The following is a 7141-nucleotide window of genomic DNA, read 5'->3' on the forward strand; positions in this document are numbered from 1 at the left end:
CATGACTTTTTTGGGGGGACTGTTTGAAGTTTAATTGCTCACAAAAGTAGAGAGCATACTATAAAAATTATCCATATCTATGACACTGATACAAACAGTGATATTCTGACATATTTGTTTCATCTTTTTTATGATGAATAATTTTAAATTATTCCCATCATGAAATGTCTTGAGACTACATCCCTGAAAAAAGATTTTCCCCTAATGAATCACTGTATTATTGTTTTACCTAAAATGTAATAATTATTCCTTAGTAGCATCTGATATTCCAGTCTATATTCAGATTTCACAATTTCTCCCAAACTGTCATTTATGGCTGGTTTGTTCAAACCAAAATCCAGTCAAGGATCAGTCATTACGTATTATTGTTATATTGCCTAAATCTCTTTTAATCTTGATCCTAGAACGTTATTCCCACCTGTTTTTCCTGTAAAATTGAAATGTTGAAGAGCCCAGTCTCTGGTCCTGTAGAATGACTCAGATTCACTTTGGTTGTTTCTTTCAGGTACTTTTCTGTCCTCCATATTTTCTGTAAACTGGATTTTAGATTTAAAGAATTGTATAGATTTGAATTAAGCATTTAAAGGAATACTTCATAGGCGATGTTGTGTACTTACTGTGTCATATTAAGTGAAAAAAAGTGATGTCACTCAGTCGTGTCCAACTCTTTGCGACTCCATGGACTGTAGCCCACCAGGCTTCTCTGTCCATGGGATTTTCCAGGCAAGAGTACTGGAGTGGGTTGCCATTTCCTTCTCCAGGGGATCTTCCCAACCCAGGGGTCGAACCTGGGTCTCCTGCATTGTAGGCAGACGCTTTACCCTCTGAGCCACCAGGGAAGCCCGTCATATTGAGTCATGTAATATCTGATTGTCCCATTCTTAATGATGGTAAAATAAGGGGATTTCAGTGTGATTTCTCCATTGTGAAACAATATTGTATAGCAACACTTTTCCTTGCAAAATAGTAAATAATTTGGATTTGGTAGTTTGGCACTGAATGTAACTATTCAGTTTCCCTTTAACTTTCTTTTATGACCTGATGGCTTTAGCTTCCACTGAAGATAGTTGCCTGACTCAATTATTTGATTAGTGTTTTACACAATGGTATTTATTAACTGAAAGTCTTATGAAAAAAAGGGAATCAATCAGGACTTTTTATTAGGTTACCCTAAAGTACTAAAAAGGCAAGATAAATTGTTGACTCTTAACTTTTAATTACCAATTTTCAAAGTAAGGTTTTGGTGTAATGGTGACAATTGAGTTTGTTTTCACTTTCTTTTAAACATTTATTTTGAGGATTTTTATATATTCAAAAGTTTTCAGTCAATTATAATCCTTATTCTTTTGATTTTCAAATTGTCCCAATTTTGATCTGGGAGAGATTCTTCCTAATGGCTATTGTGTATCCTTTTGATAGGGCTCCATTCATCTTTGAAAACTCTTTTGCTTTCCAACTAAACAAGATTTCCCAGACTTACTTTATATATTCTCTCCCTCAGATCTGAAATTAGTAATTTTTTAAAGGAAGCTTAGTCACTGTGTTTCTCATTAAAAGTGAAAAATCTTTTTCTATAAGCCTCTTAGCATATTTCACCTCTCATTTCATTGGTTAGAATTGCCTTATGTGCTTGTTCCCCAAACACTCCCTGGTTAGCGGAATGGGATTCCTACATTTGACTTAGTGACTATGTAGAGGAGGGTTTTAGAGGTTCTGCTAGAAATGGAAAGGGAAGGGCAGACAAATTGGAGTTGTTGTTCAGTTACTAAGTTGTGTCCAATTTTGTGACCCTGTGGACTGCAATAAGCCAGCCTACTCTCAGTTCAGTTCAGAGGCTCAGTCGTGTCCAACTCTTTGCAACACCATGGACTGCAGCACGCCAGGCCTTCCGTCCATTACCAACTCCCAGAGATGACTCAAACTCATGTCCATTGAGTCGGTGATGCCATCCAACCATCTCATCCTCTATCGTCCCCTTCTCGTCTCGCCTTCAATCTTTCCCAGCATCAGGGTCTTTTGTATCGGAGTTTCAGCTTCAGCATCAGTTCTTCCAATGAATGTTCAGGACTGATTTCCTTTAGGATGAACTGGTTGGATCTCCTTGCAGTACAAGGGACTCTCAGGAGTCTTCTCCAACACCATAGTTCAAAAGCATCAATTCTTCGGCACTCAGCTTTCTTTATAGTCCAACTCTCACATCTGTACGTGACTACTGGAAAAACCATAGCCTTAACTAGATGGACTTTTGTTGGCAAAGTAATGTCTCTGCTTTTTAATATGTTGTCTAGGTTGGTCATAACTTTTCTTCCAAGGAGCAAGTGTCTTTTAATTTCATGGCTGCAGTCACCATCTGCAGTGATTTTGGAGCCCCCCCCAAATAAAGTCAGTCAATGTTTCCACTGTTTCTCCATCTATTTGCCATGAAGTGATGGGAACTGGATGCCATCATCTTTGTTTTCTGAATGTTGAGCTTTAAGCCAACTTTTTCACTGTCCTCGTTCACTTTCATCAAGAGGCTCTTTAGTTCTTCTCTACTTTCTTCCATAAGGGTGGTATCATCTGCATATCTGAGGTTATTGATATTTCTCCCAGCAATCTTGATTCCAGCTTGTATTTCATCCAGCCCAGCGTTTCTCATGATGTACTCTGTATATAAGTTAAATAAGCAGAGTGACAATATACAGCCTTGACGTACTCCTTTTCCTATTTGGAAATAGTCTGTTGTTCCATGTCCAGTTCTAACTGTTGCTTCCTAACCTGCATATAGATTTCTCAAGAGGCGAGTCAGGTGGTCTGGTATTCCCATCTCTTTCAGAATTTTCCACAGTTTCTTGTGATCCACACAGTCAAAGGCTTTGGCATAGTCAATAAAGCAGAAATAGATGTTTTTCTGGAACTCTCTTGCTTTTCCAGTGGTCCATCAGATGTTGGCAGTTTGATCTCTGGTTCCTCTGCCTTTTCTAAAACCAGCTTGAACATCTGGAAGTTCATGGTTCACGTACTGTTAAAGCCTGGCTTGGAGAATTTTGAGCATTCCTTTGCTAGCGTGTGAGATGAGTGCAATTGTGCAGTAGTCTGAACATTCTTTGGCCTTGCCTTTCTTTGGGATTGGAATGAAAACTGACCTTTTCCAGTCCTGTGGCTACTGCTGAGTTTTCCAAATTTGCTGGCATATTGCATGCAGCACTTTCACAGCATCATCCTTTAGGATTTGAAATAGCTCCACTGGAATTCCATCACCTCCACTAACTTTGTTCATAGTGATGCTTCCTAAGGCCCATTTGACTTCACATTCCAGGATGTCTGGTTCTAGGTTAGTGATCAGACCATCGTGATTATCTGGGTCATTAAGATCTTTTTTTGTACAGTTCTTCTGTGTATTCTTGCCACCTCTTCTTAACATCTTTTGCTTCTGTTAGGTCCATACCATTTCTGTCCTTTATCGAGCCCATCTTTGCATGAAATGTTCCCTTGGTATCTCTAATTTTCTTGAAGAGATCTCTAGTCTTTCTCATTCTATTGTTTTCCTCTATTTCTTTGCATTGATCACTGAGGAAGGCTTTCTATCTCTCCTTGCTATTCTTTGGAACTCTGCATTCAGATGGATGTATCTTTCCTTTTCTCCTTTACTTTTGGCTTCTTTTCTTTTCACAGCTATTTGTAAGGCCTCCTCAGTTAGTCATTTTGCGGTTTTGCATTTCTTTTTCTTGGGGATGGTCTTGATCCCTTTCTCCTGTACAGTGTTACGAACCTCCATCCATAGTTCTTCAGGCACTGTCTATCAGATCTAGTCCCTTAAATATATTTCTCACTTCCACTGTACAATCGTTAGGGATTTCGTTTAGGTCATACCTGAATGGTCTAGTGATTTTCCCTACTTTCTTCAACTTAAGTCTGAATTTGGCAATAAGGAGTTCATGATCTGAGCCATAGTCAGCTCCCTGTCTTGTTTTTGCTGACTGTATAGAGCTTCTCCATCTTTGGCTGCAAGAATATAATCAATCTGATTTTGGTGTTGACCATCTGGTGATGTCCATGTGTAGAGTCTTCTCTTGTGTTGTTGGAAGAGGGTGTTTGCTATGACCAGTGTATTCTCTTGGTAGAACTCGATCAGCCTTTGCCCTGTTTCATTCTGTACTCCAAGGCCAAATTTGCCTGTTACTCCAGGTGTTTCTTGACTTCCTACTTTTGCACTCCTGTCCCCTATAATGAAAAGGACATCTTTTTTGGGTGTTAGTTTTAGAAGGTCTTGTAGGTCTTCATAGAACTCTTCAACTTCAGCTTCTCCAGCATTACTGGTTGGGGCATAGACTTGGATCACCGTGATATTGAATGGTTTGCCTTGGAAACCAACAGAGATCATTATGTTATTTTTGAGATTGCATCCAAGTACTGCATTTCAGACTCTTTTGTTGACTATGATGGCTACTCCATTTCTTCTAAGGGATTCCTGCCCACAGTAGTAGATATAATGGTCATCTGAGTTAAATTCACCCATTCCAGTCCATCTTAGTTTGCTGATTCCTAGAATGTCGATGTTTACTCTTGACCACTTCCAACTTGCCTTGATTCATGGACCTAACAATCCAGGTTCCTATGCTGTATTGCTCTTTACAGCATCCGACCTTGCTTCTATCACCAGTCACATCCACAACTGTGTGTTGGTTTTGGTTTGGCTCTGTCTCTTCATTCTTTCTGGAGTTATTTTCCATTGATCTCCAGTAACATATTGGGCACCTACTAACCTGGGGAGTTCATCTTTCAGTGTCCTTTTTGCCTTTTCATACTGTTCATGGGGTTCTTAAGGCAGGAGTACTGAAGTGGTTTGCCATTCCCTTTCACAGTGGACCACATTTTGTCAGAACTCTCCAACCATGACCCATCTGTCTTGGGTGGATGGCATGGCTCATAGTTTCATTGAGTTAGACAAGGCCATGGTCTATGTGATTAGTTAGATTTCCATGATTGTGGCTTTCAGTCTGCCCTCTGATGGAGAAGGATAAGAGGCTTCTGAAAGCTTCCTGATGAGATAGACTGACTGAGGGGGGATACTGGGTCTTGTTCTTATGGGTGGGGCCATGGGTGGCTCAGACTGTAAAGCCTCTGTCTACAATGCGGGAGACCCGGGTTTGATCCCTGGGTCAAGAAGATCTGCTGGAGAAGGAAATGGCAGTCCACTCCAGTACTATTGCCTGGAAAATCCCATGGACAGAGGAGCCTGGTAGGCTACAGTCCATGGGGTTGCAAAGAATTGGACACGACTGAGCCACTTCACTTAACTTATGCTCAATAAATCTTTAATCCAATTTTCTGCTGATGGGTGGAGCTGTGTTCCCTCCCTGGTATTTACTTGGGGCCAAACTATGGTAAAGGTAATAAAGATAATGGTGACCTCCCTCAAAAGATCCCATGTATGTACTGTTACAGTCCGTGCCTCCAAATCTGCAGCAGGCCACCACGGACTCCCGCCTTTGCTGGAGACTCCTGGACACCCACAGGCAAGTCTCCTGTCGGGTCTCCACTGTTCCTTTATCCTGGGTCCTGGTGCACAAGGTTCTGTTTGTGGCCTCCAAGAGTCTTTGCCCCAGTCCTATGTAAGTTCTGGCAGTGCTATGGTGGGGTTAATGGCAACCTCCTCCAAAAGGACTTATGCCGTACCCACACCCAGAGCCCCTGTCCTTGTGGCAGACCACTGCCAACCCGTACCTCCACATGAGACACTCAAACACAGTTCTTTCTTAGTCTCTGTGGGGTCCCTGGGTCCTGGTGTGCACAAGGTTTGTTTGAGCCCTCTGAGCATCTCTGGCGGGAATGGGGTTTGATTCTAAATGCAAATTTGCCCCTCCTACCATCTTGCTGGGGCTTCTCCTTTGCCCTTGGATATGGGGCATCTCCTCACAGCCGCTCTAGCGCCTACTGGGATTTCTCTGACCTTGGACATGGGGTATCTCTACACAGCAGGTCCAGCAAAGTGCAGGCGCTGCTCCTGACTTTGGATGTGGGGTATTTCTCGTTGCTCCAGTGCTGCGCAGCAGAGGGGATACCCTACGTCCAAGGTCTGGAGCAGTGGCTGCAAGGAGATAACCCCACGTCCAAAGTCAGGAGATACCCCATGTCCAGTCTACTCTATCCTCCACTATTTCCAGGAGTTTGCTCACATCCATGTCTGTTGAATGGGTAATGCTGTCTAGCCATCTCATCAGCCCCTGCCACTCCTTTCTCCTGTTGCCTTCAATTTTTCCCAGCATCAGGGCCTTTTCCAATGAGTTGGTGCTTTGCATCAGGTGGCCAAAGTATTGGAGCTTCAGCATCAGTCCTTCCGATGAAGATTCAGGATTGATTTCCTTTAGGATTGACTGGTTGGATCTCCTTGCAGTCCAAGAGACTCTCAAGAGTCTTCTCCAGCACCACAGTTTAAAAGCATCAGTTCTTTGATGCTCAGCCTTCTTTATGGTCCAACTCTCAAATCTGTATGTGACTACTGGAAAAACTATAGCTTTGACTGCATGGACCTTTGTTGGCAAAGTAGTGTCTGCTTTTTAATATGCTGTCTATGTTTGCCATAGCTTTCTTTCCAAGGAGCAAGTGTCTTTTAATTTCATGGCTGCAGTCACCGTCCACAGTGATTTTAGAGCCCAAGAAGATCAAATCTGTTACTGTTTCCACTTTTCCCCCTTCTATTTGCCATGAAGTGATGGAACCAGATGCCATGATCTTTAGTTTTATGAATGTTAAGCTTTAAGCCAACTTTTTCACTTTCCTCTTTTACTCTCATCAAGAGGCTCTTAAGTTCCTCTTCACTTTCTGCCATTAGTGTGGTCTCATCTGCATATCTGAGGTTGTTAATATTTTTCCTGGCAATATTGATTCCTGCTTGGAATTCACCCAGCTTGGCATTTTGGATGATATACCCTGCATATAAGTTAAATAAGCAGAGTGACAGTATACAGCCTTGTACTCCTTCCCCAATTTTGAACCAGTCCATTGTTCCATCTCTGGTTCTAAGTGTTGCTTCTTGACCTGCATATAGGTTTCTCAGGAGATAAATAAGGTGGTCTGGTACTCCCATCTCTTTAAGAGTTTTCCACAGTTCATTGAGATCCACACAGAGGCTTTAGCATAGTCAATGAAGCAGAAGTAG

At 41.9% G+C, this 7141-nt stretch overlaps 1 non-coding gene across 1 annotated transcript; it reads right to left on the reverse strand.

Moving 5' to 3' along the window:
- Positions 1 to 767: 767 nt before the first annotated feature.
- TRNAC-ACA (transfer RNA cysteine (anticodon ACA)) lies at positions 768 to 839 on the reverse strand. The gene has a single exon. It is a non-coding gene; the product is annotated as a tRNA-Cys (tRNA).
- Between the last annotated feature and the right edge of the window lie 6302 nt (positions 840 to 7141).

Source organism: Budorcas taxicolor, chromosome X (genome assembly GCF_023091745.1).
Source record: "Budorcas taxicolor isolate Tak-1 chromosome X, Takin1.1, whole genome shotgun sequence".
Taxonomy (NCBI): domain Eukaryota; kingdom Metazoa; phylum Chordata; class Mammalia; order Artiodactyla; family Bovidae; genus Budorcas; species Budorcas taxicolor.